Here is a 27,771-nt window from a genome sequence, read left to right on the forward strand (position 1 = left end):
CCCAAACCTTAGAGCCCCAGGTGTATCAAGCATGAAGGTGAGAAATAAATACCCACACTGTCCCAGTATAACTTTCTGTCAACAAAGAAGGGGTATTTTTAAACGTCTGAAAGTCCATCTCTGTAAAGTCCCAGAGCGATGGATATTTGAAAGAAACCTACTTTCAAAGCCGAGTTTAACCAAATTGTTGAAGTCTATCAAGGCATCATTCTTTCATGCAAACGCTGACAGTCACCTGCGCCGGCTCTGTGTGAAGGAAAGGCCTCGGGTCTATGGTCAGCCTGGATCTCACCTCGAGACCCACAGAGAGCCGCGCTGGAATTAAACATTCATCCTCATGTCTCACTCGGGCTCCCTCCGGGTCCTTGGAGCGTGATGACCCGGAAGCTCTCAACCGACATGAAGCCTGTGACCTCAGTCTCACCTTTCAACCGCCGCAGAGTCCAGCAGAGCTCAGCCCGTCGCTCTGGGTGACTTCCGGTATCCCGACATAACAAAAACGAAGGACTACGGCAATGGAAACGGGCGCCATCTTGGAATGGGGAATCTGTCAAATGCTCGTGTTCTGCGCACTCATCGACTTCTCATAAATTGAATCTCTAAAATACAATTTAGGTCATTCAAAGGGTGGCGTGTATAAAAGATGCACGTTGGAGTGCAGACATGTTATAATATAAATCCATATTGCGTAATGTGTATTAAATATAAGAGATATTCTTGCGAATTCTCGTGGCTAGTTTCAAAATCGATCGTAAAACGTCACATAATGGTGTCCTTGTGTAGAACGTTTATCCAATCCTTAGCATAAGGTGATCTTTGCTACCGTAGTCTTTATTATAAAGTAAAGTGCCCGTGAGGTCATTTATGGTAACTGTGTATTCGACTATAGACACAGTGACGGACGTGCCGGGGGGGAGAGGGGGGCAATGGGTGTTACATGCCTGGCTGCGGGGCCTGGGGGAGAGGGGGGCGAGGGGGGCGCACCGTCTGCCTGTGAGTAGTGGAGCCCGGTGTGTTAATCCCTCGAGCCAACATAGTACAGACTGAACTGCCCTGAACAGAGAACACTCAGTCTCACTGCGGCTGCGCAGAGGAAAGACGTCACTCCCACATAGAGGAGCCGAACCGAGGACCTCTGCACTTCAATACATCTCAGCGCGAGGCAGCTGTTGTCTCTGAATCATTGGGCCCCCGCGCGGACACTGTTCTTCTTGTGCTTCTTTATGTCCCTGCGACCACCCCGTCCCACCTGTACTGACACTGAGGTGTCAGCTGATGAGTCACAGGTGTGCCCCTTCACTGCGCATGTGCTGTGAATTAAATAAAGACATCTTTCTTGCAACGACTGCTGGAGTTCTATTGCCTTAACTGCGTTGCCTGTCCTCAGCGCATGCGCAGTTCATCTAAGGCTCCTTTAACCCGCGCTGCGGGAAGCAGTGTCTGTCCGTGGCGCATGCGCAGTTGTTCATCCAAGGCCCTCTTTAACCCGCGCGCCGCTGCAGGAAGCTGTATCTGTCCTCAGCGCATGCGCAGTTCATCAAAGGCTCCTTTAACCCGCGCTGTGGGAAGCCGTGCCCGTCCCCGGCGCATGCGCAGTTGTTCACCCGAGGCCCTCTTTTAACCTGACCCCAGCAGAGCCCTCAGCACCCGCATAAAACCCCAGGTGAGGCCATGAGATACAAAGACTGTCTGGGGCTGGAGGGTCTCCAGTCTGCTGTACGGGATTCATCTGTTGTTGTTGTTGTTGTTGTCTGCATCGATCGATGATTATTATTGGCCCTCGCTGCTGGAGTTGGGTCTCTTTTCAAGGCCTCAGCAAACGGTGACATTTGTTTCACCTGAAAAGTCTGTCATGAGAAGATCGACTTGAATCCCGTTTGTGGCTTTCACCAGAGTGAAGGGGGGCCGCCCCGTGAATCGAAAGTGAAAGAACACACTCCCAGCCAGCACCGACCGCGCCGCAGGTAAACAAGCATTGGCATCGCACTCCCAGGCAGCACCGACTGCGCCTCAGGTAAACAAGCATTGGCAACGCACTCCCAGGCAGCACCGACTGCGCCTCATTGTACCTGGGCTGGGCGTGCACAGCATCATCTGATGAGGCTAAAACTCCCCCAAATATGACTCAACCTCACTAGGGCCTCAGTAACCAGGCAGCGGCAGCCAATGCCCATCAGGTAAACAAGCATTGGCATCGCCAGTAGGTCTCTCCTCTGGGGCCTTATAAGTGTTTAGTTATCCAGCACAATATCCTTGGTGCAACAACATCAACTGTTGCATGACTAAACACTTATAACGTCCCAAAGGCGAGACCTATTAGCTATGCTAATGCTTGTTTTCATTGGTCCTGTTTGAGCCTTTTAGAGATGCATGCGTCTGTTTCGTCCTCGAGTCTAACTACTCCCGCCTTTTGTTGATCTAGGTCACGGGTACTCACAAACATTTTCCCGGGGGCCGCAAAGTTTGGTCTGTGGTGTGACCGAGGGCCGCACTGATGCCAGCGGGGTGTAAAGTCTGGGATGGGAAAATAAATCATGTATATATAGTGGCTGCCTTTAAGAATGAAGGTGTTCCTAAAGTTAAAGGCCTAGTTACTTCATTTTCCTAACTGGAATTAACCTTTAAATAAGTGTTTGCTGTATATGACCTAAATAGAGAGCATTCCCGTAGTCCAGCCTCGAGATGATTGTAGCAGAGACTACCGTGCGAAGCATGGACGGGAGAGAAGAGAGACTGCCTAATTATACCAATACAAGTCCCCACAACGGAGGAGATCTGCTGTATATGTACGTTTATTTTTCATGTTAGTTCTGAGTCGAGTAAATGGCAGCCCAGTACTGCTGCTGCCCAGGGGTCCGCATGTAAAGATCTGGAGGGCCTTATCCGGCCCCCGGGCCGTACTTTGATTATCACTGATCTAGATCCTCCCGGCGACCACCCCAGCTACATGTGTATTTCCATGTTCTTCAAAAAGGGGTCGCAGTTGAGCCGGGGCCGCTGTATCCCTTTGCTCTCGGTGGTCCCATGGAAGTAAAAGCTGCTCATTCTGCTAATCCTTCCCTAACTTTCCAGAAGTGTCAGAGCAGACAGACTTGTCAAGTCTTCAAGGAAGTGTGAGTGTGACGAGGCTGGTGTATTTATTCACCACTTAATTAATCAGTCTCCTGTCCCTCCGTCCTTACGTAAGCCACAATTTGTGACACATTTGCTATTTTAAGGATTGTAATAACATCACTTTTGTATATTTAAGTCTATACAGATACTGAAAACAGCAAACCGCAAGTACAAAAATGAAAAGTACAGGGGGCACGAGCCCTAAACAAAACAAAAAATAGGCTTCAGAGGGGCAGGGTTTGTTAATTAGCATAGGCAGTGTGCAGTAATGTCACAGAGAGGGACATCGCAAATCGATTATGCCTCTCTTTAATGGTAATGAACCGTCATTCACGTAATATAAGCACGCACATGAGCAGCGTATATCCTCATGTACATGAATAAAGAAGGCCTAAATGTATTTTGTACAACAATGTGGGAGAGTTTTAATGAAACGTGGGGGAACATGTTAACATTGACTTTCATTGGGCAGAGCAAGTTTCCAGTGGGAGAAAGCTAAAATATTGTAATGCATGATATAGAATGAATATAGTGCTCTCTGAATCTGACTTGCATATCTATCTACTTTTTTTTTACTGCATTGCACAGATATTCTATGCAGTAGTCTATTAATTTTTTCCTTTTGCATGATAGCTGTGCATTACAGTTAGCTTATAGATGCCACTTCTTCAGCTATTCACTAATGGTGAGCATTTTTATTTTGGTGCCCGTAAATATTCTCTATCTCAGTGCGACCCTGATAGTTAGCAGCCCACTAGCGATTCATTTGATGTTTACTAAATACCAGGCAGTTGGGGTAAACCTGCTACTTGCTACCAAATGGGTGTTTGGACACACAACAAACTGGAACAAGCATATGCAATGCAATTGGTCTCACATTTACGCAAGTTTGAGCTACTGGCATTGTAAATGACAATGCCTTTTATTTATGTTTTGGTTTTCAAAACATAAATAAAATGCTTTGTCATTTACAATCCCAATAGCTTAAACTCGTGTAAATGCGCAACCTGTTGCATTGCAAATGCTTGTTATCTTCAGTCTCATGGTCTTTTTAGTAACATTAGAAAACTTAAATTTGAAGCTTTTGTGTGGGCCCTTATGGCCTAGGGCGCTGTACACATAACCATACATTTCTAATTTGTTGTCAACAAAGTTTGAATTTGAATGATTCTGCCCAGGTTTAACCAAAAGCTGTCAGTTACTGAAACATTTTGCATAGTGTATTTTCCTGTCAACAAATAAACATGTGTGTGGCATAAATGCCTCCGTGGCTGCTTACTTCCTTGATGTACTATTGTCCTTATAGTAAAGTCCCCAATTTCATTATATTCAAATGGCATTAGATTTATGGCATTCCCCCTTCCCACCCCCACAACAGAAGCAATCCTATGGATTACCTAGATACCTTTGTGTGTGGTTTGATTGCCACAGTTGTCCTTGAGGACTCCGGTTCTGGTGTGCATTACTGGGTCAATGGTGAAACATGAACATGAAACCTCAGTCAACGCGTTTCGTTCTAGACGTGAACTTCGTCAGGGCTGGAAGTAGAAACATAAATATAATACATAAGTATCAAATACATGCAAAGTGTACAATTCCAACATACATATAAACAAAAAAAAACATTCTTGGACCATAGATAAATACAAGACCTAAAGGATTTAACACCTAAAGAAATATTGCAAAAACACATTTTGTACATAAATTAAAAGGACAATTTATACAAACAACAACCAAAAAATAATCATAATGAATAAAAACCTACACCCGAGTGAGTATACATGATACTAAAAAACTATTACAAATGAGCCTACGCAATAGAATTGCCCCAAGCATGTCAGTCACCAGCTGGTGAGATGGCGGTCCAGCAATTACATATTGCCAATAAGGCTCCAAGTTTTTGAACCATATGTTATGCAAAAATTGACGCTAACACAGCGATGGTGGGACATGATTAATCACTGTATGCATTATGAGAATGGAACGTAATACGTCACTGTTTGCAAAGCTTGAAACCAGAAAACAGAAAACCACAAACCGTTTGTAAATTTGTAAAACAAAAAAATATATATTATTATTGGTGAGCGAACCTTTTGCGAGTTGCCGTATAAATCAGAAAGATTGCAGTAATAGAAAAATGTGGCCAAAAGGCTGTCATTTTAAAACCTTGTGTTGAAAGACAGTCACTTTAAAACATTATGCTGGAGTCACAAACCAGTGTGATGCCTGAACATGGCCCCTAATAATTTTCTAACTGGAGATATACCTGCAAATTTGCGCCGATGTCAACAAGATCACTGTTAAAATGTACCTACCCCGGAATTTGGAAGATAGGTCTGAGTCACAGTACTGCAGACGAGGAAGTGATTTGGTCTCGAAATCCGTCAAATCATACATCAATTATTGTAGCCTCCATGATAAGGGCCAATGCGAGCTAGCAAAAAAATTAAGATCGAAAAATATAACCGTAAATAATCACACCATTTTTCTAAAACGCACGTCTTAAAAAATGCTTCATAATACATGCAAGAACAGTCCAAAAGCGTGCATAAACACCGTACTTTCGCCTAAACTAACACCGTGCTAGTGAGTCATCCAGTCGTTGACAAGAAAGAATAATAAGGCATGACTAAGTGCACACGTAGTAAGCTGAATCTTAAAAAGAGGGGCCGGCACAGCCACCCGTATGGATATCTGCAAAAGATGTGATTGGCACAGCGCTCACATTGTAACGATACTATATTATGAAAATAGAATGTAAAAGTGCCGAGACACTGTCTGCACTATAGTTCACCAATAGCTAATTGTTACAAAAGGGGCAAAGTGGCCGTCAGAAATTCCTACCAATGAATCCCACATAGCCCTACTCATACAGTGATATGCGCTTACCTCAAATCAAAGTGTCGGTGTCTCGGGTCTTCACAGAGTGAATGGCGCACACAATCAGGCGTCTTAAATAATGCCTAGTTCCCGTCAAATACAGGGAACTGAAAAGATTTTTAGAAAAAAGACTAAGTTGGCCACAATCCAAGTTCCGTTTAGCGGAAAGACAGCCATACTCGTAATAGTAGAAACAGTAGAAAGAACAAGGGCATCACGTGTTACGTAACAGTTCTGCTTCGGGTATATTGATTAAAGTCATAGAACCCAAAAAGATAAAAAAGAAGAAAAAGTAAAAACAAAAAACACAATAATACCCAGTGTATATTATACGAATTCAGATGACACCTAACATATCCATGCAAACAGAAGGCCGCCGGATGTCCTGTATGAACCTACTAATGGTTCCAACTGTAATGGCCAACCGCAATCTAATGTGGCATATCTCAAGAATGCAAATTGTTCAAAGCATATTAATTCAAAACTCGTGCCGTAGGAAGAAAAAAAATAATAATTACAAACTAGTGCCAAACGGAATACATACATACCAATGTATTCTGAAGAAAAGAAAGAGAGAAACAATACTCTTATTTAAATCTTAAAAGAAAAAATAAACAGAAAAATTACAAACTATGGCCAAACAGAATACATACATGCCAATGTATTCTGAATCATTATTCCATAATGGGGAAAGAGAGTGGCTAGGAACAGTCAGTATCTCAGCGGAGAGGGTAAAAACAGAAACTGGTGTCTTAACAGAGTATGTACTTTGCAGAGGGCAACGCCCATGGGGAAATACCAGAATAAAAATGTGTCTTATTAAGCAACAACAGTTGGGTAGCACCAAAATCAGTCAGCAGGAATAACTGCTGAAAAGTCCACAGTCTATACAGGAATCAGAACAGAGAACATATGATGGCCACCACGAACATATAAATTACATGCAAAATTTCCTAAAAGTGGACAGGAAGCATATAATGAATCAAAAGGGTGGGCAGACTGTGTATATATATATATATATATATATATATATATATATATATATTGATGGAAATAGCCTGGAAATAAGCTAGGTTAGTCAGGGATGATTTCAGTTGAGGAAATGGTGGAATTCCACGGCCCTCAATCTACAAATCCATTTAGCTTCCACCTGTCGCAACGTGAGTTCTCTATCCTCACCCCTGCTGTTTGGTGGCACATGGTCAATCCCCAAAAATTTGAAGTTTGTATCCCCATTATGAGCATTGCGATAGTGATCAGTCATTGGGTATCTATTGTCTTCATGGACAAGTGCACGGCGATGTTCCTGAATTCTCTTCTTGAGATTACGTGCAGTACTGCCAACATAGATCATCTTGCATGGACATTCCAGAATATATATCGCATACTGCGTGTTACAGTTAATAAAGTGTCTAATGATATATTTTTTACTGCCATTATATTCAAACTCACTGCACTTATTGAGACCAAAAATACAAACATTGCACGTGGAACATGTGTAAAATCCCCCAGGAGCAGGTGGAAACCATGTGGTCGGCGGTTTGGTGGTAATGTAACTTAGGCAGAGTGTATGTCTCAATGTTTTACCCCTTCTATATACAAGTGAAGGTCTCTGGCTAATGAAGGGCCGCAATTTGGGAATGTCCACCAATAAATGCCAATGTCTCCTAAATGCTTGAAAGATCTTCTTACTACGTGCAGTATAGTTTGTGTAAAATGAGACCTTGTCTCCATGGAAACCAGTACCTCTGTCCTTTTTGGTATTTTTCGTTTGCAATGTACCTATTCTAGGAAGGTTTTGTATACGACGTTCTACCTTGTCTAGTGTATCCTGTTCATAACCCCTCTTAGCAAATCTTTGTTTGATATCCATAACGTTTTTCTTAAATTCAGTCTCCCTACTGCAATTACATTGTGTCCTAACCATTTCCCCATAGGGGATATTGGAGACAACTGACCTGGCATGTGCACTGGTGGCGTGCAGAATACTGTTGCACAAAGTAGCTTTCCTAAACAAGGTGCTCTGAACCACGTGGTGGTGGTGGATGTGGTGGATGTGGTAGTAGTGGACGTGGTGGTGATGGTGGTGGATGTGGTTGCGGTGGATGTGGTGATGGTGGTGGACATGGTGGTGATGTATGTGGTGTACATGGTGGTGGTGGTGTTAGATGTGGTGGATGTGGTGGACATGGTGGTGGTGGACGTGGTAGTGGTGGATGTGGTGGTGGAGGTGGATGTGGTGGTGGTGGACATGGTGGTGGTGGACATGGTGGTGGTGGATGTAGTGGTTTTGGTGGATGTGGTGGTGGTGGTGGTGGATATGGTGATGGACGTGGTGGTGGGTGTGGTGGTGGTGGTGGATGTGGTGATGGTGGTGAATGTGGTGGTGGTGGTGGTGAATGTGGTGGTGGTAGGTGTGGTGATGGTGGACGTGGTGGTGGAGATGGGTGTGGTGGTGGACGTGGTGGTGGTACTGGATGTGGTGGTAGTGGATGTGATGGTGGTGGACGTGGTGGTGGACGTGGTGGTGGTGGGTGTGGTGCTGGTGGACGTGGTTGTGGTGGAGGTGGGTCTCATGGTGGTGGACATGGTGGTGGTGAACGTGGTGGATGTGGTGGTGGTGCACGAGGTGGTGGTGGTGGACATGGTGGTGGTGGTGGTGATGGACGTGGTGGTGGATGCGGTGGTGGTGGACATGGTGGTGGACGGGGTGGTGGATGTGGTGGTGGTGGACTTGTTGGTGGACGTGGTGATGGTGGTGGACATGGTGGTGGTGGACGTGGTGATGGTGGTAGACATGGTGGTGGTGGTGGACATGGTGGTGGTGCCCGTGGTGGTGGTGGATGATGTGGTGGACGTGGTGGACATGGTGGTGGTGGATGTGGTAGTGGTGGATGTGGTGGTGGGGACGTGGTGGTGGTGGACGTGGTGGTGGATGTGGTGGATGTGGTGGTGGTGGTGGTGGATGTGGTGGTGGATGTGGTGGTGGATGTGGTGGTGGTAGTGGATGTGGTGGTGTTGGCTATGGTAGTGGTGGACATGGTGGTGGTGGTGGACGTGGTGATGATGGTGGACATGGTGGTGGTGGACGTGGTTGTGGTGGATGTGGTGGTGGAAGTGGTGGTGGTGGTGGACGTGGTGGACATCAATCAATCAATCAATCAGGTCATTTGTAGAGCGCACTACTCACCCGTAGGGTCTCAAGGCGCTGGGAGGGGGGGGGTGCCGCTACTGCTCGAACAGCCAGGTCTTGAGCTTCTTCCTGAAGGAGAGGTGGTCTTGGGTCAGGCGCAGATTGGTCGGAAGTGAGTTCCAGGTCTTGGCGGCCAGGTAGGAGAAGGATCTTCCTCCTGTTGTCGCTCTTCGGATGCGGGGGACGGCGGCGAGGGCGTGGTTGGTTGATCTGAGGAGGCGCTTGGGAGTGTAGAAGTTGATCCGGTTGTTGAGGTAGCTCGGGCCTTGGTCGTGTAGGGCTTTGTGCGCGTGGGTGAGGAGACGGAAGGTGATTCTCTTGTTGACCGGGAGCCAGTGCAGATCTCTCAGGTGTCCGGAGATGTGGCTGCGTCGGGGGATGTCGAGGATGAGTCTCGCTGAGGCGTTCTGGATCCGCTGGAGTCTCTTCTGGAGTTTGGCAGTGGTTCCGGCGTAGAGGGCGTTGCCGTAGTCCAGTCGGCTGGTGACGAGGGCTTGGGTGACCGTCTTCCTCGTCTCGGTGGGGATCCACCGGAAGATCTTACGTAGCATGCGCAGGATGTTGAAGCATGACGAGGAGACGGCGTTGACTTGTCTGGTCATGGAGAGGGAGGAGTCCAGGATGAAGCCCAGGTTGCGTGCGTGGTCCGTCGGTTTGGGTGCGGTGCCCAGGGCGGGGGGCCACCAGGAGTCGTCCCAGGCGGAGGGCGTGGAGCCCAGGATGAGGACCTCCGTCTTGTCTGAGTTCAGTTTCAGGCGGCTGGTCGTCATCCATTCGGCTACGTCTCTCATCCCTTCGTGCAGGTTGGCTCTGGCGGTGGCGGGGTCGTTGGTCAGGGAGAGGATCAGCTGGGTGTCGTCAGCGTAGGAGATTATGTTGAGGTTGTGTTGGCGTGCGATGGTCGCGAGGGGGCTCATGTAGACGTTGAAGAGGGTGGGGCTCAGTGAGGATCCTTGAGGGACGCCGCAGATGACTTTGGTGGCCTCTGACTTGTACGGTGGTAGGCGAACTCTTTGTGTTCTTCCGTCGAGGAAGGAGGTGATCCATTCCAGTGCCTTCTCCTGGATTCCGATGTTGCTGAGGCGCTGTACTAGGGTGCGGTGGCAGACAGTGTCGAAAGCCGCGGAGAGGTCCAGGAGGATGAGGGCCGCTGTTTCTCCGTTGTCCATCAGAGTTCGAAGGTCGTCGGTGGCGGCGATGAGGGCGGTCTCGGTGCTGTGGTTCGCTCGGAAGCCGGACTGTGAGGGGTCGAGGGATCCATTCGTCTCGAGGAAGGCGGCCAGCTGTTTGTTGACGGTCTTCTCGATGACTTTGGCCGGGAACGGGAGGAGCGAGATGGGACGGTAGTTCTTGAGGTCGGTGGGGTCTGCTGTGGGTTTCTTGAGGAGAGCGCTGAGTTCGGCGTGCTTCCAGCTCTCAGGGAAGGTGGCGGAGTCGAAGGAGGTGTTGATGATGTCCCGCAGGTGGGGTGCGAGGACAGCGTCGGCTTTGTTGAAGACGTGGTGAGGGCAGGGGTCAGTCGGAGATCCGGAATGGATGGAGTTCATGGTGCGGATGGTGTCTTCGGTGCTGATCGGGGTCCAGGTGCGGAGGGTGGTGGTGGGTGGCGTCGTTGCGGTTGTGGCTTGCGTTGGTTGGTTGTTGAAGCTGTTGTGTATGTCCGTGATCTTGTTGTGGAAGTAGGACGCGAGGGAGTTGCAGAGTTCTTGCGACGGGGTGATGTCATTGTTTCCGGCGTTGGGGTTGGATAGCTCTTTCACGATGTTGAAGAGTTCCTTGCAGTTGTGTGCGTTGTTGTCCAGCCGGTCCTTGTATGCATTTTTCTTGGTGGCGCGGATCAGTTGGTGGTGTTTCCGGGTGGCGAGCTTGAGGGTGGTCATGTTGTCCGTCGTTGGTTCCCTTCTCCAGGCTTTCTCGAGGGCTCGACAGTTCTTCTTGGAGCTCTTGAGTTCGTCGGTGAACCATGGTGTTTTTCTGCTGCAGGATCTGCTGGGTGGGGTTCTCAGAGGGGCGAGTTCGTCCGCGCAGTCGTTGATCCATTTCGTGAGGTTGTCGGCGGCCTGGCTGGGGTTCGCTGAGTTGGCGGGAGGGTGCTGGCTCAGGGAAGCGGTGAGCTGGTCGGCTGTGATCTTGTTCCAGCTTCTTCGAGCAACCTGTTGCTGGTGGTGGTGGATCGTCGTTCTTCTGAAGGTGAAGTGGACGCAGCTGTGGTCCGTCCAGTGGAGTCCTGTTGCGTGGCTGAAGGTGACGTCTTTGCTGGATGAGAAGACGGCGTCGAGTGTGTGTCCGGCGAGGTGGGTGGGGGTGGTCACCAGTTGCTTGAGTCCGAGGTTGTCGAGGTTGTCGAGCAGGCTGATGGTGTTGCGGTCGTTGTTGTTCTCCAGGTGGAAGTTGAGGTCCCCCAGGAGGATGTAGTCGGCGGGGGAGAGCGTGCGGGCTGACGAAGTCGGCGATGTCCTCGCTGAATCGTGTGCGTGGTCCCGGGGGTCGGTAGATCAGGGTGCCTCTGAGGGTGGTCTTCGGGTTGGTGTGGATCTGGAAGTGCAGGTGTTCAGCGGTGGTGAGGGTGTCATCGGTGTTGGTAGTGATGCGGATGGTGTCTCTGTGGATGATGGCGATGCCTCCTCCGGTCTGGTTGTCGCGGTCCCTCCGGGTGATCTTGTAGCCCTCTGGGATGGCGATGGCGATGTCTGGGGCTGAGGAGGCGTTCATCCAGGTCTCGGTGATGAAGGCAACGTCGGGGGCGGTGGTGTCGAGCAGGTTCCAGAGTTCTACGGCGTGTCTGTGGACGGAGCGGGTGTTGAGCAGGATACACTTGAGGTGGGTGCTGCTGGAGTTCGGCTTGGCGGGTGCAGGGAAGGTCCGGATGCAGGTGAACTTGCAGGCGTGGCAGCTGAAGGGTCCGTGGGTGTGCTTCGGGGCGGCTCGGTGACATCCTGGGATGTGGCCGGTGTTGAGTGCGATGAGGTCGGCGGCGCTGTAGGTTCGTCGGGTCGGCTTCCGTCGGTGGGGGCCAGGGGTCCTGGCACTGGGCGCGGTCCAGGCGCGGACGGGCGCAGACGGGCTTACCTTTGGCGCGCCTTCGGCGCACAATCGGCGCGCCCGCTGCGCGTCAACGCTGCGCGTTCGCACGGTCGCCATTTAAGGCGAAGTGCGCGGGTGGGCGGGTCAGCTGGGAGGCGGGAGCGGGGAGGGAACACAAGGAAAAAAGGGGCGGGGTCGAAAGTGGTGGCGGGAAGCGGGGGCGGCGAGGGAGGCGGGAAACAGGACAGGGGACGGCGAAACAAGCACAAATTCCAGATAAAGACGCTAAACACGGGCCAAAAAGACTAGGGGAGACAAAAATACAAGCACAAATTACAAGTAGAACGCAAAACACGGGCAAAGACAAGAGAAACCAAAGCAAGCACAAATGAAGTCAAAACAGGCAGCGAGGCAGCGCACAGCGGAGGGGCACACGCAGCAGCTGGTGGCCGTGCGGCACGGGGGTGTCCCACAAGTGGGTCACACTTACCTGTGCCGCACGGTCGCCATTTAAGGCCAAGTGCGCGGGTGGGCGGGTCAGCTGGGAGGCGGGAGCGGGGAGGGAACACAAGGAAAAAAGGGGCGGGGTCGAAAGTGGTGGCGGGAAGCGGGGGCGGCGAGGGAGGCGGGAAACAGGACAGGGGACGGCGAAACAAGCACAAATTCCAGATAAAGACGCTAAACACGGGCCAAAAAGACTAGGGGAGACAAAAATACAAGCACAAATTACAAGTAGAACGCAAAACACGGGCAAAGACAAGAGAAACCAAAGCAAGCACAAATGAAGTCAAAACAGGCAGCGAGGCAGCGCACAGCGGAGGGGCACACGCAGCAGCTGGTGGCCGTGCGGCGCGGGGGTGTCCCACAAGTGGGTCACACTTACCTGTGCCGCACGGTCGCCATTTAAGGCCAAGTGCGCGGGTGGGCGGGTCAGCTGGGAGGCGGGAGCGGGGAGGGAACACAAGGAAAAAAGGGGCGGGGTCGAAAGTGGTGGCGGGAAGCGGGGGCGGCGAGGGAGGCGGGAAACAGGACAGGGGACGGCGAAACAAGCACAAATTCCAGATAAAGACGCTAAACACGGGCCAAAAAGACTAGGGGAGACAAAAATACAAGCACAAATTACAAGTAGAACGCAAAACACGGGCAAAGACAAGAGAAACCAAAGCAAGCACAAATGAAGTCAAAACAGGCAGCGAGGCAGCGCACAGCGGAGGGGCACACGCAGCAGCTGGTGGCCGTGCGGCGCGGGGGTGTCCCACAACATGTAGCACAGAATTCCCGGGAGCTATAAATACACGCTGAAGTCAAAATCCTTGCTTTATATCGATTTTACGCGTGGACGATCCTGTCCCACGCGGTGCAAACTCTGTGCCCAGCCAGTATTTTGTGTGGGACCGGCCGTTCAGCGTTACTTGCATCTCGGCAGTGTGCCAGATGTTTACTACCAGATTTAAGTTTTATGGGCATCACGAATATTGGCCTTTTCATAGATCAGGTTTTTCCCAATTGTACAACTTGAACACAGCAATCCGCCACAAAGAAACAATATTTCCTCAAAAAAGAGTTACTTTCTCGCAAGTTCCCTTTAAAAACGCTTTCCTTCCCATTATCAAAGCTGGTGCGGGTTAATGATCTTTTCATATCGGAACAAATTAAAAGGTGCAGCATTTAAAATGTTAACATAATAACCCACAAGCAGATATCTTCGCAGACTAGGGTCCTTAAGCGCTGTATTGGCGAAAATTACAGAAAATCTGTGAGGGAACACAGACATTGACATTTTACACTAGGGCAATCCCCACACACGCACGTAAGCATGCACACACGCACCATTCTCTGTTCTTGATCACAGAGCTGCTTTGGGACTTGTCAAATTAAAGTGTGCGGCCTGCTGTGTTTTTCTGAGTGATTACACCCCTGTGCGTGTGGATTACCCATACCTTAGAAAGCTCATGAGCGGCAGGAGTAAACAGCTGCGGAATAACTGCCCCCTGCTGACTCATGGCATGCAATCCTACTCGGAGCCTCGTATACCACACATGTAATAATACAGAACAGAACAGCCTTTCGAGTGGATGACAGTGTAGGCCACATAACTTTCAAGCCAGTAACTCCCCCATGCATGCACTCATCCTGCACACACTTTCCTCAAAGCGACTTCCTAGCTGGTGACCCACATGCATGCACTCACCCTGCAAACACTTTCCTTAAAGCGACTTCCTAGCTGGTGACCCCCATGCATGCCTTCACCCTGCACACACTTTTGTCGCAATAACTTCCGAGCCAGTGACCCCCCATGCACGCACTTACCTTGCACACACTTTCCCTGCGGTGACTTCCTAGCAGGTATTCACCATGCACGCACTCACCCTGCACGCACTCTCCCTGCAGTGGCTAGTGGCTACCTAGCTGGTGACCCCCTTTGCACACACTTTTCTTGCAGTGACTTCCTAATCAGCTGTGGTGACTTCCTAGCTGGTGACCCCGATACACGCACTCCCCCTGCACACACTTTGTTGTAGTCACTTTCTGCAAGAAGCCTCTCTATGCACAATCTCACTGACACACTCCCTCTGATATAACGTCTGCACAATGGTTCCCGGTGCACACATTTCTCTGAAGACACGCGCCTTACACACACTTTCCATGAGGGGTGTCACAGCGATATATGTACCGCCAGCGCGTTTTCAGTGCGTTTTCAGGGCATCGGTGACGTATCACGCACTGCTGGCAGACAGTTGTTCTCAGACACTACCAGCACTCACAGTCCCCTCACAATCACGCTGCACACACCTTCAACGAGCAGCCCTACATCGCTGCACACAGCCCTCCAGCAGACAGTCATAACACACACTGGTTCACTCTCTCCTTGCTTCATCACCACCTGCACGGATGCAACCTTCACACGGTGATTCCATACACTCACTATCACCCGTGCACCCATCCACTCTCCCCACAGTGACTTCTTGCAGTGTGCGCCCTATTCACACCTCAAGCACACGCGTGCACACACAGTCCCGGTAGACAGGGACTTCCCCTCCCATACAAACTCACTCCTTTCAAGATCTCACTATGACGGCTCACTACCAGACGCGCACCTCTGATCACTCCCCCGAGTTACACCTTCAACCAGTGACGCGTTGCCCTGCCTCCCTCCGTCGGGCATCCAATCTCACACCAGAGGAGCGCCCGTTTACACACTTATCACACTATCTGCTCCATCCTTTTGTTGTTGTTAGCCACTGCCATGGCACTCCTCACTGTGGTAGTGCCCCCAGCCTCACCCTTGTCGATGCCCTCGATAAAGTCTGCAGCGATCCCCTCTCGTGCACAGCTCCCAGGTACACGTCAGTGCCCTTCTCCCACCAGCAATGTCCCCTCTCCCCCCTTGCAGGGCATCCCTTGCCCCCTGCAGTCTACTACAGTGCCCTTTCACTCCCTCTTCAGCACATCTGTTACCCCCACCAGGCCCTCTCTCGCTCAAGCAGTGCAGCTTTCACACCACCTGGAGTTCTTTCTCACCTCTAGCAGAGCCCCTCTCAGCCTTAGTAGCGCCACTCTCATCCCCAGCAGCACCCCTCACAGCGTCCTCTCACGAACCCACAGCGCCTCTCACATCCTCGCAGCACCCATTACACCCTTGCAGCGCCGCTCTCACACCAGCTACAGTTCTCTCACCTCTCGCAGCCCCCTCTCACCCGTAGCAGCCCCCCTCAAGCTTTGAAGCCATCGCTGTTGCATATTTATCTTATGCACCTAACAACCATTGACAAAGCCAATAGTCCTGGCTTGTAGTAGATGTAATGTTACTTGTTGTATATGGATGGAATGTCGAAGCAGCAAAATACCAGTGGGGCGACACACTATGCCGAGCATGGATTTTCAGTTTGGGTTTTTAAGCCACGGCCTTCATTACATTGACCTTGTCCCTCTGGGAGCCATCACAAGGTTTTTCATTCCACTTAAAGCCCTTCCTCCGGTATAGTGACTTCCTGCTGAACAGGGAGAACAAGTTCACTCAGACTTGGCAGTCAGCTCCAGAGAGACTAATCCATGCCCGGGCCCCTCATCCATTGGCACCTTGTGATTCTTACAGCGCTACAGTTCATATCTCATTCCCCTTATTGGATTTTGTCATTTTAGTGTCATTTTGTTCAATACATTTTACTTTTTTTTTTCTATTTTAGTTTGGGTTTTTTATTGTTTTGCATTTTGACTTTTACTTTTTTGGTTTCTGCATAAATATTTGACATATTACCTTAAGTTAAGCCTGCCTGTTCCGTGCTTAGGTACCAGGGGGTTGATCCTAGGTTAATTGAATGGCTTTGAAAGTTCATTCTGACAACCGTTGTGATTGTTCCTCATCTACCGTAAATAATAATTCAGTTTCTTACAAAAACTATCTGAAATTATCTGCAAAACAGGCAGTTGATAACCTACCAGGCTTGAAGCACCCTGTGGACAAACTGGAATATGGGAATAGTATTGTGTGGCAATAGAACCTCTAAATAAAATTCAGGTTGGAGATGAACCAAGAATCACGCTTGAATGTCACAACTTTTTAAAACAAGGTAGTCAGGAAAGGGTGGCGAATATATTGCAGCTCTTTGCATTTTGGCAGCCCCAAGCAAATTTGAGAACAGAGTGGATGTATGTAAATGTAAATGTATAGGAATTTATATAGCGCAAATCACCCAGCGGTTTCTAAGCGCTTGCTTAGGGAACCTGTCCTGGTATTCCCCTGTGAGATAACCCTGGCAGGGTATCCGCAAGGTGAAAGCCAGGCATCCCGCCGCGAGGGGCCGTTGTGGAGATTAAGCAAGCTATTGCCCAGAGTCGCAGAGTGTGAACCCGTGGATCGAGTAGGCACCGGAGCGAGAATTGTCGAGTCCATGGACATTTTAGGACTCAAGACCCCGCCGAGCCGGGAATTGAACCCTGGTCCCCGGCTGACCTCTGCTTCCAGGTCTGCCTCCTCTAACCAGTGAGCCACACTTCTCCACAAGAAGCAGAGACGAGTCTGTTCACCCAATGTGAGTGGTGGTATCCGCTTTGCTGATCTGTCTGAAGTTATGATGCTGCTGACAGTAGCGTGTCTGCTAAAAGTGATGGTGTGACAGGTGGAACAGTAAAGCCAAATAAGAGAAAGTTATCTTCCGACACCACAGTCTTCGTGACTGAGACCAGTAATACTGAAGACTCTGAGACTCACAGCAGTAATTTCTCCTTTCAGAGTGGTATTGCTGCAGATGGAGTGAAGCCCAGAAGTAAGCACATTACTAAGGTACCAACAACGTTTAATATTGTTCATTTGTATTAACAGTTTCTCTTTTGCAGCTTTTGGAAATGCATTTTCTAGTTTTGTTGCTTTTTGGTTAGTGTTTAGGTCTCGCAGAGAGACATATTGCAACCAAACCACAAAGCTGACTTTTACGATCCGGATTTGTAGAAGTGCACGTGCTCGTGACCGCGCTTCTATCCCCCTGCCTTGCTCTTCAAAGGCTCCCCTTACCATTTGCTCCTGCCTCCCCGCCCACTGGTTCACACCTCACGGCCACCAGGCCGTGACTCGCATTTCTGCCCAGCAGCTTCAAAGGGATCTGGTTCCCCGCCCACTGCTTCACACTTCACGGCCTTGCGGCCGTGACTCGCATTTCTGCCCAGCAGCTTCAAAGGGATCTGGTTCCCCGCCCACTGCTTCACACTTCACGGCCTGGCGGCCGTGACTCGCATTTCTCCTTCCCCCTCCCCACAGCAATGCCAAGAGCTTGTCACAGTTGATGTGTTCTCTTTTTTTAGATCTCACGGGGCGTGATTTCCCTCTTTCACCCTGTCTCCTCTTTTGTTCTTTCTCTTGTGCCCTCGCTTGCTATTTTTTCTTTTCCCTAATCCCCAACCTCGTATCCCTATTTTGCTTGTCATCCTGCCCTGGTATTGTTTTCTCCTTCCTCTCACTCTTCACATTTCTGTCTGCTACCTCTTTCATTTGTCTTATTTCTCTTGACATCCCTGTCTGTTCCTTCAACAGACTGTCTTTGTTTTCTCATTTTGCTCTTACCACGTTTTCTCCTCACTCTGGCACAAAACCTCCTCTTTTTCTCCCTTTCCCTCCCTGCCTCACCTTTCTGTTTTCACCCGTATGACTTTCTTTTCTGCCATTTCCATCTTTCTCCCTTCTGTCCTTTACTCCATTCACACACTGTACTCCCCCGCCCTTTCTTTAAAATATTTCTTTATTGTTTAACCCCTTCGGAGCTCGTCATGAGCGTAACCTGCCCTACGCTGATGACGACCTGAGTTCGTCATGTAACACGGGTTTTTGCAAATCGCAGCGCGCAGCGGGAAAACCACTAGCGCGCATGCGGTTAAGCCAAATCTTTGTAGGGCGCACACAAATATGTCATTCACAAGCCCATGCCCTCCCCACCTCCCATCAGTACATATTAGCACTTAATTAGACTCTTAGGAATATTGGGGGGGCTCCCAGGGGCGGGAGGGAGTGTGCCTGCGTTCACTGTGTGATTCAGTGGTGTGTCCCCGTGACGTGCACAGTGCGCTGTATAGTACATGAGTCACCGCTCCCTGGCCTGCGTGGGGACAAGCGCCCTCCTGCAGTGTATTCTAGCGCTGCGTTAATGTCCCATTGTGTGAAGCGCACGAGTAGAGGGAGGGGGTTGCTGGGGTGGGAGTGAATCTGATGCTGAGCAGTGGAGTGCAGCACTGCTGAGTCCCGGCCTCTGTCTCATCTCGGACCCCGACCATTGCCGGAGACTCTACCTCCGGCGCACTCACCCGCCTGTCACCTCTGAGTCAGAGCGCACTCTGCTGTCACCGTCCCTGCACTCTTGTCTCAGTGTCAGACATCGCTTACTCTCGTCTCAGTGTCAGACCTCTCTCACTCTCGTCTCAGTGTGTGTCAGACCTCCCCCCTTACTCTCCGCTCTCATCTCAGTGTCAGACCTCTCTCCCCTCTCACTCTCTGCTCTTCCCTCTCACTCTCCGCTCTCTCTCCCCTCTCACTCTCCACTTTCTCTTCCCTCTCACTCTCCGCTCTCTCTCCCCTCTCACTCTCCACTCTCTCTTCCCTCTCACTCTCCGCTCTCTCTTCCCTCTATCTGCTCTCTCTCCCCTCTCACTCTCCACTCTCTCTCCCCTCTCACTCTCCACTCTCTCCTCCCCTCTCTCTCCCCTCTCACTCTCCGCTCTCTCTCCCCTCTCACTCTCCACTCTCTCTCCCCTCTCTCTCTCCGCTCTCTCTCCCCTCTCACTCTCCACTCTCTCCTCCCCTCTCTCTCCCCTCTCACTCTCCGCTCTCTCTCCCCTCTCACTCTCCACTCTCTCTCCACTCTCACTCTCCGCTCTCTCTCCCCTCTCACTCTCCGCTCTCTCTTCCCTCTCACTCTCCGCTCGCTCTTCCCTCTCTCCGCTCTCTCTCCCCTGTCTAGGCTGCTCTCTGACTGTCTCCAGTGGCCTCTGTCTGTCTCTGGTCACCCCTCCTCACCATCACACACCCTCACATCCACTCACCCTCACAACCTCACCCTCACCCACCCTCACAACCCCTCACCCTCACACCCCCTCAACCTCGCACCCTCACTCACCCTCACGCACCCTCACTCTCTGCTCTCTCTTCCCTCTCACTCTCCGCTCTCTCTCTCCTCTCACTCTCCACTCTCTCTTCCCTCTCACTCTCCGCTCTCTCTTCCCTCTCTCCGCTCTCTCTCCCCTCTCACTCTCCACTCTCTCCTCCCCTCTCTCTCCCCTCTCACTCTCCGCTCTCTCTCCCCTCTCACTCTCTCTCCCCTCTCACTCTCCGCTCTCTCTCCCCTCTCACTCTCTGCTCTCTCTCCCCTCTCACTCTCCACTCTCTCTTCCCTCTCACTCACTGCTCTCTCTTCCCTCTCTCCACTCTCTCTCCCCTGTCTAGGCTGCTCTCTGACTGTCTCCAGTGGCCTCTGTCTGTCTCTGGTCACCCCTCCTCACCATCACACACCCTCACATCCACTCACCCTCTCACCCGCACCCACCCTCACCCACCCTCACACTCCCTCACCCTCACACCCCCTCACCCTCGCACCCTCACTCACCCTCACCCCCTCATCCTCACACACCCTTACTCACCCTCACACCCTCACCCCCCTCACAACCCTCTCACCCTCACACCCCCTCACCCTCACCCCCTCACTCTCACACACCCTTACCCTCACTCTCACACACCCTGTCACCCTCACACAACCACCCTCACACCCCCTCACTCACCCTCACCCACCCTCACTCTCCCTCACACCCCCTCAGTCACCCTCACCTCACACCCCTCACCCACCCTCACACACCTTCATACCCCCTCACACCCCCTTACCCTCACCCCCTCACCCTCACACACCCTCAGTCACCCTCACACCCTCACCCTCACACACCCTAATCCTCACCCCCTCACCCCCTCACACACCCTCACCCTCACACCCCCTCACACACCCACTCACCCTCATACCCCCTCACCCTCACACCCCTCACACCCCCTCACCCACCCTCACCCTCCCTCACCCTCACACCTCCTCACCATCACATATCCTCTCACCCTCACACACCCTCACTCACCCTCACCCACCCTCACCCCCTCACCCACCCTCACACCCCCTCACCCTCACACCGCCTCACCCTCACACCCCCTCACCCTCACACCCTCACTCACCCTCACCCCCTCATCCACACACACCCTCACTCACCCTCACCCCCTCACAACCCTCTCACCCTCACCCACCCTCACCCTCACCCACCCTCACCCTCACACCCCCTCACCCTCACACCCCCTCACCCCCACACCCCCTCACCCTCACCCCCTCACCCCCTCACCCTCACACACCCTTACTCACCCTCACACCCCCTCACTCACCCTCACAGCCCCTCACCCTCACACCCCTCACCCTCACACCCCTCACCCTCACCCACCCTCATTCACCCTCACGACCCTCTCACCCTCACACACCCTCACCCTCACACCCCCTAACCCTCACACACCCTCACTCACCCTCACACACCCTCACCAGCATAGCATAACAAAACCTATCATAGCATAGCAAAACATAGCATAGCATAACAAAACAAAGCATAGGATAGCAAAACCAAACCTAGCACAAAAAAACAAGAAATAGCATAGCAAAACACTACAAAGCACAGCATAGCATGACAAAACATAGCATAACAAAACATAACAAAGCATAGCAAAACAAAACATAGCATAACAATACACAACAAAACATATCATAAGATAAAACATAGCATAACAAAACAAAGCATTGCATAACAAAACATAGCAAAACACAAAGCATAGTATAACAAAACACAGCATACATAACAAAACATAGCATAACAAAGCATATCAAAACATAACATAACTTAGCATAACAAAACACAACAAAACAGCATAACAAAACACAACATAGCATAGCATAACAAAACAAAGCTTAGCATAACAAAACATAGCATAACATAGCATAGCATAACAAAACATAGCATAGCAAAGCATAGCATAATAAAACACAACAGAACATTGCATAGCATAACAAAACATAGCATAGCATAACCAAGCATAGCATAGCAAAACACAACAAAACATAGCATAACAAACCATAGCATAGCATAACAAAACAAAGCATTGGATAGCAAAACTAAACATAGCATAGCATTACAAAAAAAAGCATAGGATAGCAAAACAAACCATAGCATAACATAACATAACAAAACATAGCATAACAAAACACAACAACACATAGCATAACAAAACATAGCAAACACAACAAAACATAGCAAACACAACAAAACATAGCATAGCTTAACAAAACACAGCATATCATAACAAAACAAAGCTTAGCATAGCATAACAAAACATAGCATAACATAGCATAGCAGAACAAAACATAGCATAACAAAACATAGCATAGCAAAACAAAGCATAGCATAATAAAACACAACAAAACATTGCATAGCATAACAAAACATAGCATAGCATAACAAAGCATAGCATAGCAAAACACAACACAACATTGCATAACAAAACATAGCATAGCATAACAAAACAAAGCATATGATAGCAGAACTAAACATAGCATAGCATTACAAAAAAAAGCATAGGATAGCAAAACAAACCATAGCATAACATAACATAACAAAACATAGCATAACAAAACACAACAACACATAGCATAACAAAACATAGCAAAACACAACAAAACATAGCATAGCTTAACAAAACACAGCATAGCATAACAAAACAAAGCTTAGCATAGCATAACAAAACATAGCATAACAAAACATAGTATAGCAAAACAAAGCATATCATAATAAAACACAACAAAACTTTGCATAGCATAACAAAACATAGCATAGCATAACAAAGCATAGCATAGCAAAACACAATACCACTCAGTGCCACATAATTATGTGCTACTTAATTACACTGCACTCAATGCAACATACTCTCCAAATACCACTCAGTGCCACATAATTACACTCTACTGAATGCAACACACTCTTCACAATACCACTCAGTGCCACATAATTACACTGCACTGAATGCAACATACACTCCTAATACCACTCAGTGCCACATAATTACACTCTACTGAATGCAAGACACACTCCACACAATACCACTCAGTGCCTCATAATTATGTTACATAATTACACTACACTCAATGCAACATACACTCCAAACAATACCACTCAGTGCCACATAATTACACGCCACACAATTACACTCTACTGAATACCTCAAACACTCCACACAATACCACTCAGTGCCACATAATGATATGCTACATAATTACACTGCACTCAATGCAACAAACTCTCCAAATACCACTGAGTGCCACATAATTACACACCACATAATTACACTCTACTGAATGCAACACACTCCACACAATACCACTCATTGCCACATAATTACAAGCCACACAATTACACTCTACTGAATACAACATACACTCCAAATACCACTCAGTGCCACATAGTTACACGCCACATAATGAAACTGCACTCAATGCAACATACACTCCACACAATACCACTCAGTGCCAAATAATTATATGCTACATAATTACACTGCACTCAACGCAACATACACTCCAAATACCACTCAATGCCACATAATTACACGCCACATAATTACAGTGCACTCAATGCGACATGCACTCCAAATACCACTCTGTGCTACATAATTTTACGCCACATAATTACATGCCACATAATTACACTGCAATCAATGCAACATACAATCCAAATACCACTCAGTGCCACATAATTACACGCAACATAATTACACACCACATAATTACACTTGACTGAATGCAACACACTCCACAAAATACCACTCAGTGCCACATAATTACAAGCCACACAATTAAACTCTACTGAATACAACATACACACCTCATAAGACCACTCAGTGCCACATAATTACACGCAACATAATTACACTCTACTTAATGCAACATACACTCCAAATAACACTCAGTTCCACATAGTTACACACCACATTATTACACTGCACTCAATGCAACATACGCTCCAAATACCACTCAGTGCCACATACTTACAAGCCACATAATTACACTGCACTCAATGCAACATACACTCCAAATACCACTCAGTGCCACATAATTACACTGCACTCAATGTAACACACACTCCAAATACCACTCAGTGCCACATAATTACATGCCACATAATTACACTCTACTGAATGCAACACACACTCCACACAATACCACTCAGTGCCACATAATTATATGCTACATAATTACACTGCACTCAATGCAACATACACGCCAAACAATACCACTCAGTGCCACATAATTACACGCCACACAATTACTCTACTGAATACAACATACACTCACACAATTCCAGTCAGTGCCACATTAATATATGCAACATAATTACACTGTGCTCAACGCAACATACACTCTAAATACCACTTAGTGCCACATAATTACACGCCACATAATTACACCGCACTCAATGCAACATACACTCCAAATTCCACTCACTGCCACATAATTATATGCTACATCTTTACACTGCGCTCAACGCAACATACACTCCAAATGCCACTCAGTGCCACATAATTACACGCCACATAATTACTCTATCTATTGCCCTCACTCTATCTATCTATCACCCTCACTCTATCTATCACCCACACTCTGTCTTTCTATCTATCTATCGCCCTCACTCTATCGCCCTCACTCTCTCTATCTGTCTATCGCCCTCACTCTATCGCCATCATTCTTTCTATCTATCGCCCTCACTCTATCTTTCTATCGCACTCACTCTATCTATCTATCGCACTCACTCTATCTATCGCACTCATTCTATCTATCTATTGCATCACCACAGCATCACTCAGCACCACCACAGCATCACTCAGGGGCACCACAACATCACTATCCGCTACCACAGCATCACTGAACGCCACAGCATCACTTGTCGCCACCACAGCATCAATCTGTGCAACCATTCAACAACTGATTCAAATATGTTCTCTTAATGTTTCAAGCTTTATTACAAATATCGCAAAAAGATGTTAATATTTCACTTCTGTTCTTGGATTTTCGTCACAATAAAATACACTGAACATAATCTTCACAAAAGTTATTTACAAAAGTTTAAGCTATTGCCGTTATAAATTACAATAACTTTTATTTAAGTATTACTTATTTTTTAAAAATAAAAGCCATTGTTATTTGTAATATCAATACATCTAAGTCACGTAAATACAACACATATTGCATTAAAAAGGCTATAGGTGTCACATTTGCGAAATTTATAGCTATTGGCATTGTAAATGACAAAGCTATTAATTTCGCTATTTTCAAAACCAACACATAAATAAAAAAATTGTCATTTACAATACCAATAGCTCAAACTTTTCTAATGCGAGACCTATTGCATTGCAAATGCCTGTTTATTGTAGGCTGTTATCTTCGGTTTAAAGGGAAAGATGTTGTAGTGTGTGACTGTGGCGTGGGATCAAGAAGAGACCTAAAACCAGTTTGGGGTAGGTAAGGTTTTATTTTGGAAAACGTCTTTTTATACCCTCACACCCCCTCACCCTCGCACCCTCACTCACCCTCACCCCCTCATCCTCACACACCCTTACTCACCCTCACACCCTCACCCCCCTCACAACCCTCTCACCCTCACTCACCCTCACACCCCCTCACCCTCACCCCCTCACTCTCACACACCCTTACCCTCACTCTCACACACCCTGTCACCCTCACACAACCACCCTCACACCCCCTCACTCACCCTCACCCACCCTCACTCTCCCTCACACCCCCTCAGTCACCCTCACCTCACACCCCTCACCCACCCTCACACACCTTCACACCCCCTCACACACCCTTACCCTCACCCCCTCACCCTCACACACCCTCAGTCCCCCTCACACCCTCACCCTCACACACCCTAATCCTCACCCCCTCACCCTCACCCCCTCACACACCCTCACCCTCACACCCCCTCACTCACCCTCACCCTCACACCCCCTCACACACCCACTCACCCTCACACCCCCTCACCCTCACACCCCTCACCCTCACACCCCCTCACCCACCCTCACCCTCACACCTCCTCACCATCACATACCCTCACATCCTCTCACCCTCACACACCCTCACTCACCCTCACCCACCCTCACCCCCTCACCCACCCTCACACCCCCTCACCATCACACCGCCTCACCCTCACACCCCCTCACCCTCACACCCTCACTCACCCTCACCCCCTCATCCACACACACCCTCACTCACCCTCACCCCCTCACAACCCTCTCACCCTCACCCACCCTCACCCTCACCCACCCTCACCCTCACACCCCCTCACCCTCACACACCCTCACCCTCACACCCCCTCACCCTCACCCCCTCACCCCCTCACCCTCACACACCCTTACTCACCCTCACACCCCCTCACTCACCCTCACAGCCCCTCACCCTCACACCCCTCACCCTCACACCCTCACCCACCCTCATTCACCCTCACGACCCTCTCACCCTCACACACCCTCACCCTCACACCCCCTAACCCTCACACACCCTCACTCACCCTCACACACCCTCACCAGCATAGCATAACAAAACCTATCATAGCATAGCAAAACATAGCATAGCATAACAAAACAAAGCATAGGATAGCAAAACCAAACCTAGCACAAAAAAACAAGAAATAGCATAGCAAAACACTACAAAGCACAGCATAGCATGACAAAACACAACAAAACATAGCATAACAAAACATAACAAAGCATAGCAAAACAAAACATAGCATAACAATACACAACAAAACATATCATAAGATAAAACATAGCATAACAAAACAAAGCATTGCATAACAAAACATAGCAAAACACAAAGCATAGTATAACAAAACACAGCATACATAACAAAACATAGCATAACAAAGCATATCAAAACATAACATAACTTAGCATAACAAAACACAACAAAACAGCATAACAAAACACAACATAGTATAGCATAACAAAACAAAGCTTAGCATAGCATAACAAAACATAGCATAACATAGCATAGCATAACAAAACATAGCATAGCAAAGCATAGCATAATAAAACACAACAGAACATTGCATAGCATAACAAAACATAGCATAGCATAACCAAGCATAGCATAGCAAAACACAACAAAACATAGCATAACAAACCATAGCATAGCATAACAAAACAAAGCATTGGATAGCAAAACTAAACATAGCATAGCATTACAAAAAAAAGCATAGGATAGCAAAACAAACCATAGCATAACATAACATAACAAAACATAGCATAACAAAACACAACAACACATAGCATAACAAAACATAGCAAACACAACAAAACATAGCATAGCTTAACAAAACACAGCATATCATAACAAAACAAAGCTTAGCATAGCATAACAAAACATAGCATAACATAGCATAGCAGAACAAAACATAGCATAACAAAACATAGCATAGCAAAACAAAGCATAGCATAATAAAACACAACAAAACATTGCATAACAAAACATAGCATAGCATAACAAAGCATAGCATAGCAAAACACAACAAAACATTGCATAACAAAACATAGCATAGCATAACAAAACAAAGCATATGATAGCAGAACTAAACATAGCATAGCATTACAAAAAAAAGCATAGGATAGCAAAACAAACCATAGCATAACACAACATAACAAAACATAGCATAACAAAACACAACAACACATAGCATAACAAAACATAGCAAAACACAACAAAACATAGCATAGCTTAACAAAACACAGCATAGCATAACAAAACAAAGCTTAGCATAGCATAACAAAACATAGCATAACAAAACATAGTATAGCAAAACAAAGCATATCATAATAAAACACAACAAAACTTTGCATAGCATAACAAAACATAGCATAGCATAACAAAGCATAGCATAGCAAAACACAATACCACTCAGTGCCACATAATTATGTGCTACTTAATTACACTGCACTCAATGCAACATACTCTCCAAAT

General features: G+C 48.2%; 3 protein-coding genes across 3 annotated transcripts in view; 2 read left to right on the plus strand and 1 right to left on the minus strand.

The window, feature by feature from the left end:
- LOC144806973 (uncharacterized) overlaps positions 1-370 on the minus strand; it is a 1,014,574-nt gene extending 1,014,204 nt beyond the window's left edge. Inside the window, 1 exon segment of the mRNA XM_078673032.1 lies at positions 236-370. The gene's annotated coding sequence lies outside the window, so the exon portion shown is untranslated.
- The window catches only part of LOC144806995 (uncharacterized), a 1,119,020-nt gene that overhangs the window by 492,393 nt on the left and 598,856 nt on the right, over positions 1-27,771 (plus strand). The gene's annotated exons all lie outside the window — the stretch shown is intronic.
- LOC144806984 (uncharacterized) overlaps positions 17,413-27,771 on the plus strand; it is a 40,603-nt gene continuing 30,244 nt past the window's right edge. The window contains exon 1 of the mRNA XM_078673043.1: positions 17,413-17,495. The gene's annotated coding sequence lies outside the window, so the exon portion shown is untranslated. The remainder of the gene's footprint in view (positions 17,496-27,771) is intronic.

The sequence above is a fragment of the Lissotriton helveticus genome, chromosome 1_2 (assembly GCF_964261635.1).
Source record: "Lissotriton helveticus chromosome 1_2, aLisHel1.1, whole genome shotgun sequence".
In the NCBI taxonomy this organism is placed as follows: Eukaryota; Metazoa; Chordata; class Amphibia; order Caudata; family Salamandridae; genus Lissotriton; species Lissotriton helveticus.